Here is an 11,653-nt window from a genome sequence, read left to right as displayed (position 1 = left end):
TGTTCTCTGTATTTCTTGAATTTGAATGTTGGCCTGCCTTGCTGGGTTGGGGAAGTTCTCCTGGATAATACCCTGAAGAGTGTTTTCCAACTTGGTTCCATTCTCCCCATCACTTTCAGGTACACCAATCAAACGTAGGTTTGGTCTTTTCACACAGTCCCATATTTCTCGGAGACTTTGTTTGTTTCTTTTTACTCTTTTTTCTTTAACCTTGTTTTCTAGCTTTATTTCAGTAATTTGATCTTCAATCACTGATACCACTCCTTCCACTTGATCGAATTGGCTATTGAAGCTTGTGCATGCACCACGTAGTTCTCATGCCATGGTTTTCAGCTCCATCAGGTCATTTAAGGTCTTCTCTACACTGTTTATTCTAGTTAGCCATTCATCTAATCTTTTTTCAAGGTTTTTAGTTTCCTTGTGATGGGTTCGAACATCCTCCTTTAGCTCAGAGAAGTTTGTTATTACATACCTTCTGAAGCCTACTTCTGTCAACTCGTCAAAGTCATTCTCTGCTCAGTTTTGTTTCATTGCTCATGAGGAGCTGTGATCCTTTGAAGGAGAAGAGGCATTCTGATTTTTAGAATTTTCAGCTTTTCTGCTCTGGTTTCTCCCCAACTTTGTGGTTTTATCGACCTTTGGTCTTTGATGTTGGTGACCTACAGATGGGGTTTTGGTGTAGATGACCTTTTTTGTTAATGTTGATGCTATTCCTTTCTGTTTGTTAGTTTTCTTTTTAACAGATCCCTCAGCTGCGGATCTGTTGGAGTTTGCTGGAGGTCCACTCCAGACCCTGAGAGAGAGAAGTATCACCAGTGGAGGCTGCAGAAGAGCAAATATTGCAGAACAGCAAATATTGCTGCCTGATCCTTCCTCTGGAAGTTTCGTCCCAGAGGGGCAGCCACCTATATGAGGTGTCTGTCAGCCCCTACTGGAGGTGTCTCCCAGTTAGGCTACATGGGGGTCAGGGGCCCACTTGAGGAGGTAGTCATTCCATTCTCAGATTTCAAACACTGTGTGAAAGAACCACTGCTCTCTTCAGAGCTGTCAGATAGGGACATTTAAGTCTGCAGAAGCTGTCTGCTGCTTTTTGTTCAGCTATGCCCTGCCCACAGAGGTGGAGTCTAGAGGCAGTAGGCCTTGTTGAGCTGTGGTGGGCCCCACCCAGTTTGAGCTTTGTTTACCTACTCAAGCCTCAGCAATGGCAGACGCCCCTCACGCAGCCAGGCTTCCACCTCTCAGACTGCTGTGCTAGCAGTGAGCAAGGCTCTGTGGGCGTGGGACCCACTAAACCAGGCACGGGAGAGAATCACCTTGTCTGCTGTTTGCTAAGACCTTGGGAAAAGTGCCATATTTGGGCGGGGAGTGTCCTGTTTTTCCAAGTAGTCTGTCATGGCTTCTCTTGGCTAGAAAAGGGAAATCCTCTGACCTCTTGCACTTCCCGGGTGAGGCAACACACCGCCATGCTTCAGCATGCCCTCTGTGGGCTGCACCCACTGTCCAACCAGTCCCAATGAGATGAACCAGGTACCTCAGTTGGAAATTCAGAAAATCATCTGTCTTCTGTGTCAATCATGCTGGGAGCTGCAGACTGGAGCTGTTCCTATTTGGCCATCTTGGAATACCTTCCAACTTTATCTGAGTGCTTTTGATTTCTTCTTGGTCATTTGTATGTCTTCTGTGGAGAAAAGGCTATTCAAGTCTGTTGTCTATCTTGTAACTGGGTTGTCTTTTTGTTGTTGAGTTCTAAGAGCTCTTCATATATTCTGGATACTAGACATTTATCAAAATATGGTCTGCAAATATTTTCTCCCATTCATTGGCTTCACTTTTCACTCTCTTTATGGTGTCCTTTGGTGCACAAACATTTTAATTTTGATGACGTCCAATTTATCTATTTTTTTCTTTTGTTGCTTTGCCTTTCATATCATTACTAAGAATCCATCAACAAAATGAAGGTCATGAAGATTTACTCCTATGTTTTCTTCAGAGTTTGATGGTTTTAGCCCTTACATTTATATCTTTGATCCATTTTCAGTTAATTTTCCTATGAGGTGTGGTGTAGGAGCCGAAATTAAATCTCTTGTTTGTATATGCCCAGTTGTTTCAGCATTTTTTTTTTTTTTTGAGACTGTTGCCCAGCCTGGAGTGCAGTGGTGCCATCTTGGCTCACTGAAACCTTTACTTCCTGGATTCGAGCAATTCTCCTGCCTCAGCTTCCTGAGTAGCTGGGACTACAGGCATGAGCTGCCACTCCTGGCTTTTTTTTTTTTTTTTTTCATTTTTAGCAGAGACGGGGTTTCACCACATTGGTCAGGCTGGTCTTGAACACCTGACCTCATGTGATCCACCCGCCTCAGCCTCCCCAAAGTGTTGGGATTATAGACATGAGCCACTGAGCCCAGTCAAGCTTTTGTATAAGAGACTATTTTTTCCTCATTGGATGGTCTTATGAGTTTATTTCTTGACTCACGATTCTATTCTATTGGTCTATATGTTTATGCAGCACCATATTGTGTTGTTTACTATAATTTTGTAGTAAGTTTTGAAATTGGAAAGTGTGAGCCCTCAAAATTTGTTATTTTTTCCCCAAGATTGTGTTGAGGTTCAGGTCTGTTACAATTATCTATGAACCTGAGAATCAGCCTTTCTAGTTTTGCAAAAAGGGTCATTTTGAGTTTGATAGGAAATGCACTGAATCTGTAGATTGCTTTGGGCAGTTTTGTCATCATAACACTATTAAGTCTTTCAGTCCATGACATGGGTTTTCTTTCCATTTATTTACATTTCTTTACAATATTTTGTAATTTTCAGTGTATAACACACTTAAATTTTCAGGTCTTTGGTTAAATTTATTCCTAAGTATTTTATTATTTTCAATGCTATCATGAGTAAATTTTTTAAAAATTTCTCTTTCAGATTGTTCATTGCTAGTGTACAAAAATACAACTGATATTTGCATGTTGATCTTGTACCCAGCATCTTTGTTAATTTTATTTATTTAGCTCTAACAGATTTTTATGAATTAAAAAATGTTTTCTATAAATATAATGTCCTCTGGAATAGATACAATTTTACTTCTGCATTTCCATTTTGTTTGCCATTGATTTCTTTTTCTTGCCTAATTGCTCTGGCTAGAATTTCTAGTATTGTGTGTGTGGAAAGCAGGTACACTTGTTGTTCCTAATCTTAGAGAGAAACAGCTTTTGTTTCTCCCCATTGACTATGATGTTAGCTGTGGCTTTTTCATAAGTACTAATTATTCTGTTGATGAAATTCTCTTATATTCCTATTTTGTTGAGTGTTTTTATCAAGAAAGGACATTGGATTTTGTCAAATGCTTTTTCTGCATTAATTGAGATAATCTTATAGGTTTTTTCCTTCATTTTATTAATGTAGCATTGATTGATTTTTTTTCTGTATGCAGAATTAGCCTTGTATTTCTGGAATAAATCCTACATGGTTGATATGTAAAATCTGTGTAAAAGGTGGTTGGACTAAGCTTTGGTAGGTTCTTAGTTTTTATTTTATATATTTTGAGGATTTCTGCATTCCCTATATTCATGGGGATGTTGGTCGGCAAATTCTCTTTTCTTTCTTTTTTAAAGACAGGATCTTGGGCTGGGGTAGTGGCTTACGCCTGTAATCCCAGAACTTTGGGAGGCCAAGGTGGGTGGACCACCTGAGGTCAGGAGTTCAAGGCCAGCCAGCCAACATGGAGAAACCCCGTCTCTACTAAAAATACAAAAAATTAGCTGGACGTGGTGGCAGGTGTCTGCAGTCCCAGCTATTCAGGAGACTGAGGCAAGAGAATCACTTGTACCCAGGAGGCGGAGGTTGCAGTAAGGAGAGATTGTGCCATTGCACTCCAGCCTGGCTGACAGAGTGAGACTCCATCTCAAAAAAAAGGGGGGGTCTCACTCTGTCACCCAGGCTGGAGTGCAGTGGCATGATCATGGCTCACTGCAGCCTCAACCTCCTGGGCTCAAGTGACCATGCCTGGCCAGTTTGCAAATTTTCTTCTCTTGTGATATCTTCATTTGGCCTTGGCATCAGGTAATATTTATATGGATTTATAGAATGAATCAGAAAATGTTCCCTCCTCTTCTTCCTTTTGGAAAACTTTGAGAAGGATTGATGTTAATTTTTCTTTTTCTGTTTTTTTGAGATGGAGTCTCGCTCTGTCACCCAGGCTGGAGTGCAGTGGTACAATCTCGGCTCACTGCTACCTCTGCCTCCTGGGTTCAAGTGATTCTCCGCCTCAGCCTCCCAAGTCGCTGACATTACAAGCGCATGCCACCATGCCTGGCTAATTTTTGTATTTTTGGTAGAGATGGGGTTTCACCATGTTGGTCAGGCTGGTCTTGAACTCCTGATCTCAAACACTCTGCCCGCCTTGGCCTCCCGAAGTGCTGGGATATAGGTGTGAGCCACCATGCCTGGTCAATTTTTCTTTAAATGTTTTTTACAATTCACCAGTGAAGCCATCTTGCCCTGAGCTTATTTTTGTTGAAATAATGTTTGATTACTAATTCAAAAACATTATAAATTTGCTCAGATTTTCCATTTCTTCTTTAGTTAGCTTTAGTAGTTTCTAGGAATTTGTTCATCTAGATTATTTAATTTGTTGGTATATAATTTATCATATTATTCTCATGATCTTTGTTATTTATATAAGGTTTATAGTAATGGCCTAGTTTCTTACCCGTTTTCATAATCTGACTCTTCTTTTTCTCTGCTCAATCTAGTTAAATCTAGCTGAATATTTGTCGTTTTTTGTTAATCTTGTTAAAAGAGCCAAATTTTGGTTTTATTGATTGTATTATTTTTCTGATCTTTCTTTCCTTTTTTTCTGTAATCTGTATTAATTCTTTCTTCTGCTAACTTTGGGCTTAGCTTGTTCTTTTTTTTTTTCTGGTTTCTTTTTTTTTTTTTGAGACGGAGTTTCGCTCTGTCGCCCGGGCTGGAGTGCAGTGGCCGGATCTCAGCTCACTGCAAGCTCCGCCTCCCGGGTTTACGCCATTCTCCTGCCTCAGTCTCCTGGGGGTAGCTGGGACTGCAGGCGCCCGCCACCTCATCCAGCTAGTTTTTTGTATTTTTTAGTAGAGACGGGGTTTCACCGTGTTAGCCAAGATGGTCTCGATCTCCTGACCTCGTGATCCTCCCGTCTCGGCCTCCCAAAGTGCTGGGATTACAGGCTTGAGCCACAGCGCCCGGCCTTTTTCTGGTTTCTTAATGTGTGAAATGATTGATCTGGGAGATTTCTTTTTCTAGTTTTAAAACATAGGCATATATTGCTATAAATCTCCCTCTGAACACAATTTTCACTATGTCCCATAAGTTTGGATATGTTCTATTTTTGTGTTGAATTACCCCAAAAAAGCATTTTCTAATTTCAGTTGTAATTTTTTCTTTTGCCCATTGTATGTTGTGTAAGTTCCACATTAATCGTGAAAACTGAGTTTTCCTTCTATTTTTGATTTCTAGTCAGAGAAAGATTGTAGTCAGAGAAGATGCTTTGTCCTATTTCAATCCTTTAAATCTGTCAAACTTGTTTGTGACCTAACATGTTGTCTGTCCTAGAGAATGTCCCATGTACAACTCAGAAGAATGTGTATTCTGCCGCTGCTGAGTGAAACAGTCAGTGTATGTCCATTAAGTCTAGTTGGTGTGTAGTGTTCTTTAAGGACTCTATTTTGTTATTCATATTGAAAATGAGGTATTTAAACTCCAACGATTATTATAAAACTATTTCTTCTCTCATCTCTGTCAAATTTTCCTTCATGTATTTTGGGGTTCTTTTTTGATATGTACATCTAAAAAACTGACTTATATTCTTGATAGACTGATCATTTTATCTACATATAATGTCTTTGTCTCTTGTAACAAGTTTTGACTTAAAGTCTATTTTATTTGATATCATATAATCCACCTCAACACCTTTGTTTGCCATCTGCATTTCTACTAACTAAAAAGCACTTTTATCATTTTGCTTTTTTTCCCCTGTAGGCTTCATTTTATTTTTGTTCCTGAATTCAACTAATATTGCCTTCTTTTGTTCGATTTTTTTCTACCATACCATTTCCCCCCACTTATTGCCCTTATTTTTTATGTAAAGAATATATGGTAAAGAGAGGGGAAATGGACCAGGTGCACTGGTTCACCCCTCAGCATTTTGGGAGGCTGAGGTGGGTGGATCATGAGGTCAGGAGTTCAAGACCAGCCCAGCCAAGATGGTGAAACCCTGTCTCTACAAAAAATACAAAAATTAGCTGGGTGTAGTGGTGCATGCCTATAGTCCCAGCTACTCAGGAGACTGAGGCAGGACAACTACTTGAGCCTGGGAGGCGGAGGGGGCAGTGAGCCGAGATTGTGCCATTGCACTCCAGGCTGGGTGACAGAGTGAGACTCCATCTCAAAATAAATAAATAAATAAAAATAAATAAAAGGGGAAATGACTTGGCTGGGTGTGGTGGCTCACACCTGTAATCCTAGCATTTTGGGAGACCAACGCAGGTGCGTTGCCTGACCTCAGGAGTTCAAGACCAGCCTGGGCAACACGGTGAAACCCTGTCTCTACTAAAACACAAAAGTTAGCCAGGAGTGGTGGCCTATGCCTGTAGTCCCAGCTACTTGGGAGGCTGAGGCAGGAGAATTGCTTGAACTGGCGAGGTGGAGGTTGCAGTGAGCCGAGATTGCGTCACTGCACTCCATCCTGGGCACAGAGTGAGACTCCATCTCCAGAAAAAATAAAAAGGGAGGTGAGAAATGACTTGCCTAAGGTCACACACAAAATTCCCTTTATTTCAGAAAATCTTATTGAGTGCAAAATATGTGCCTAAAAGAGTGAAAGACACTAGAGAAAAAATAGTGTTACAGCTCTTAACCTCACCGTATTTGCATTTTTTCAGGAGAGACCAGGTTTTCTCTTTATTTAAACCTCCAGTTTACTTGATATTTTGCTCCTTTAAAAAAACAGACTTTATGGTTAGAGCAGTTTTATGTTCACAGAAAAATTTAGTGAAAGGTAGAATGCCCATAGGCCTCCTTGCTCCCATCCCAATACACACTCACTCCTTCACCGCCAATAATCTGAGCCAGCGTGGTGTGTTTTCTACAATCCATGAACCAACATTAACACACTGTTATCAACCAGTGTCCATAGTTTACATTAGTGTTCACTCTTGGTGTTGTACATCCTGTGAGTTTAAACAAATGTATCTACTATTATAGTATCATACAGACTAGTTTCAGTGCCCTGAAAGTTCCCTGTGGTCTACCTACTCATCTCTCCCTCCTTCCCGCTGAACCCCTGGCAACCAGTGATCTTTTTACTATGTCCATAGTTTTCCCTTTCCCTGGATATCACAGAGTTGGAATCATACAGCATGTAGGTAGCCTTTTCAGATGTGTTTCTTTCACTTAGTAATATGAATTTAAGTTTCCTCCATGTCTTTTCATGGCTAGAAACTGGGTGTATCATAGTTTATCCATTCACCTACCAGAAGGTATCTTCCAGTACACCACTTTGATTCCCTTATTTCCATTTCTGTATATATTTTTAGCTTTTGTGTTAGTGTTTACTTTGAGGAATAACGATTAACTGTATATCAACCAAATTTTAATTAAATACCAACTGAGTTTCATAGTATACAAAGATCTGCTCCTTTACAGCTCTGTTGTGCCCCTCTTCCCACACTTTATGTTGTAGTATCACAAACTGCATCTTTATATATTGTGCGCCCATTAACATAGCTTTACAATTCTTGTTTCAGGGGTTTGTCTTTTAAACTATTTAGCAAAATGAAAAAGGAAGTTATAAACCAAAGGGTGTTTTTATATTTAACTATGTAGCTACATTTACCATTGTTCTTTATTTTTGCACGCTTTTGAGTTACTGTTTGATGTCCTTTTGTTTCATCCTGGAAGACTCTTTAGGATTTCTAGAGCAGGTCTATTTGTGAAATACATCAGTTTTTGTTTAGCTGGAAATGTCTTAGTGTCTCAATTTTTGCTGGATGTGGTATTCCTGGTTGACTTTTTTTCTTTCATCCCACTGTGTCCTGACCACCATGGTTTTGATGAAAAACTGATTATTAATTTTATTCAGGATCTCTTGTATGTGATGAGTCATTTTGCTCTTGCAGCTTTCCAGATTGTCTCTTTTTGTTTGGTGTTCAATAATTTGACTATAGTGTTTTTAAGTATGGATCTCTTTGAGTTTGCTCTACTTGGTGTTGTTGAGCTTCTTGGATGCATAGATTCATGTATTTCATAAAATATGGGACATTTTGGCTTTTCTTTCTTTCTTTCTTTCTTTCTTTCTTTCTTTCTTTCTTTCTTTCTTTCTTTCTTTCTTTTTCTTTCTTTCTTCTCTCTCTCTCTCTTTCCTTCCTTCCTTCCCTTCTTCCTTTCCTTCTTCCTTCCCTCCCTCCCTCTTCCTTCCCTCCCTCTCTTTCTCTCTTCCTCTCTCTCTTTCTCTCTTTCTTTCTTTCTGATGGAGTCTTGCTCTGTTGCCCAGGCTGCAGTGCAGTGGCATGACCTTGGCTCACTGCAACCTCTGCCTCCCTGGTTCAAGAGATTCTCCTGCCTCAGCCTCCCAAGTCACTGACACTACAGGCATGTGCCACCATCCCTGGCTAATTTTCTTTGGATTTTTAGTAGAGGCAGGGTTTCAACATGTTGGTCAGGCTGGTCTCAAACTCCTGACCTCAAATGATCTGCCTGCCTCGGCCTCCCAAAGTGCTGGGATTACAGGTGTGGGTCACTGCACCCAGTCTGATTATTTCTGGTGCCTGTTTAAACCTATTGTTGTAACCTCCTAGTGAGTTTTCATTTCATTTCAGCTCCAGAATTTATAATTGGTTCTTTTTGGTTCTTTCTCTTTACTGAAATTCTCTATTTGGTGATACTTCATGCTTCTGGCTTCCTTAGTCCTTTGTACATGGTTTGCCCTAACTCTGAGCATTTAAAAGACAGGTGATTTAGTTTTTGTCCACTAAGTCCAATGTCTGGCTTCCTCAGGGATAATTTCTATTAATTTCTTCAGAGTATGCTTGTGAATGGTTCATACTTTCTTGTTTCTTTGCATGCTTCATAAATGTTTGTCAAAAACTCGGCATTTTGATAATTATGATGTGGCAACTCCGCAAAGTAGATTCTGCCCCCACCCTCCACCCCTGCCAAGAGTTTGTTGTTGCTATTTGTTGTGGGCTGTTGTTATTTGCTACTGACTTTTCAAAACTACTTTTGTAACATCTGTATTGTTTGTTGTGTGAGGCCGCTGAAGTCTGTGTTCCATTAACTTAGTGGTCAGCTAGTATTTTTAACAGAGTAACCTTAAATGCCGAAAACCCCCAACCCATAAAAGAAAGAGGGAAAATACAAACAAACAAACGAAAACGTACCTACAGAAACTCTTCCAGTCTTTAGAGATTGGCCCTGTGTTGGCATACTCCTTTAACACTTAGCCAGGTTGTTTATAATTCTGTCTTAACTTTCTCTTCTTGAATGTGCACATCTTGAAGGTCAGCCAGAAGTGGAGGCTCAGGGTCTTCTCAGGCCTTTTCTGAGCACTCCACCCATGGTGGGCATGCACATGATTCCCTGGTACACGCAAGAGCTTTTAAAGGCCCTATTCCCCCACTTATGTTCTTCCTCAAGCTCTTCCTTCCCAGACTTTCTGGTCTTTCTATTGCTTGTCTCAGGCTGCTACAGCCAGTACTTTTGCCCTTGCTGCTCTTGGCAAATGCCCAAATGCAAATGCTACCCTTGCTCTAGTCCATCAGGGAGCTGCCAGCCAGGTCCAAACACACTCCCCTGTTTCTTTGAGAACAGAGTCTGTGTTGTTCACTCTGGCACTAGCAGCCTGTGCCGGGAATTCATGCTGCCAACTTCATGGCCACCAGCGATCTGGAGAAGGAGGGATGGCAAGCAGGCAGTTTAAAACACCACAGTGCTCTCGTAGTACACTGCAGCAGCTTCTTTCTTCATTATACTTTCCCTGGTTGCTGTAAGTTTGTGGCTAGATTTCAGAGTTCTGTAAAAGTTGATTAGGACAGCTTTTGCCAGTTGTATTTGTGGAGCACCGGAATTCCTTACTATGCCATTTTTGGTGATGTTGCTTCTCTCATAATTCTTAAAATTTTGATTTTGTACTCATAGAAAGAACTTAATTTCTTTTAGACATTGATTTTAATAATATATCACTCTTACATACATATAAAAAGGACAATATAAGTAAATTGCTTAAGATATTCCCAAATGCTTTCATGTTCACTCACTGTCTCCTCTGAATCACTTTTCATTTCAGAGTCATTGCCCTGTGGGTTTTTATACACCACTGCTCTCCATTCCATCAAGACAGCGAGCACTGTAGCATTTCTTTAGAAAGTGCTCTCCACCATCATTCTCAGGATTCACTCCCAGCCACTGGCACCCGTATGTGGACAAAGACAAACATCCTAACTGACACTCTGGACAACAGTGATTGTCAGATGCATCTGAATTTCAATAAAATATTTTTAAAAGTGCACTTAATAATTGACAAGATGTGGGATGTATTTTTCCTGAGAAGTCAGATGAGGAAGTGATTAAGTCACAGAAAGCACCATCGAGGCAGACACCATTTTAAGCCAGTCTGTAACAGATGGAAGGCTCTTGCCAGCGGAGTGGTACAGAGGAGAAAGAGCTCTCGGTAGAACCATCAGCTTCACACACAGGAAACCAGGCAGGTCCTGGTATTTGGAGTTGAGTCAGGTGCCAGTTGTTGTGAGAGGAAACTGACTTCTTGAAGTGGGCAGTGGAGGGCTCCCACTTGAGAACTGAAACTCCATTCTCTAGGCCAAGAAAGCTTCAGCAGATTCTAAGGAACACAGTGATGTGACAGGCTCTCTTGGGCGGCCATCTGGAGAATGGATTGGACAGGGAGAGCAAGCTGTGAGTCCAGACCTGCTGCACCCTTCCTGGGGGAGCAGGTGTAGCTGCAGCATCACTGTCACCAAGGAGGCAGCTGGGGACCTGGGGTGCAAGGAGCCTGGCAGAGGGGCTGCCGGGTGTGGGCCAGGGATGGATGAATCCACTTGATGAAAACGTAGGCTGGGAAGAGAAACTGCTTTTCCTTCTCTGTTGTGGAGAATGTGAGCAGGTATTTGGCAGGTGGGACACCCACCCACAGAATCCAATGCCTGTTGTCAGCTCTGGCTACTTTACAATCTGGGGACTCAGCCTCTTAGATTCTCGAAGCTGAAGTACACATATAAATTGTTACCAGTCACAGCAGGTTTCAATGACATGCGCATGCTTTAACAGCATGAGGGGTGTGTGACCCCAACAATCAATAATTTTGTTCCTTTAACTCTTGTCCTTCCTTTTCCAAACTCACACATTGGCAATAAGGTTCATCCTAAAAAAGTCAGTATTTTTGGATATAAACATGTAACATATAAAAATTTCATGGCCAGGTGTGGTGGCTCATGCCTGTAATCCCAGCACTTTGGGAGGCCAAGGCAGGCAGATTACCTGAGGTCAGGAATTGGAGACCAGCCTGGCCAACATGGTGAAACCTCGTCTGTACTGAAAATTACCTGGGCATGGTGGCACACGCCTATAATCCCAGCTGGAGGCTGAGGCAGGAGAATTGCTTGAGCCCGGG

The sequence above is a fragment of the Piliocolobus tephrosceles genome, chromosome 7 (genome assembly GCF_002776525.5).
Source record: "Piliocolobus tephrosceles isolate RC106 chromosome 7, ASM277652v3, whole genome shotgun sequence".
Taxonomy (NCBI): Eukaryota; Metazoa; Chordata; class Mammalia; order Primates; family Cercopithecidae; genus Piliocolobus; species Piliocolobus tephrosceles.
The sequence above is the reverse complement of the archived record's forward strand: the minus strand, read 5'-3'. Positions refer to the sequence as shown.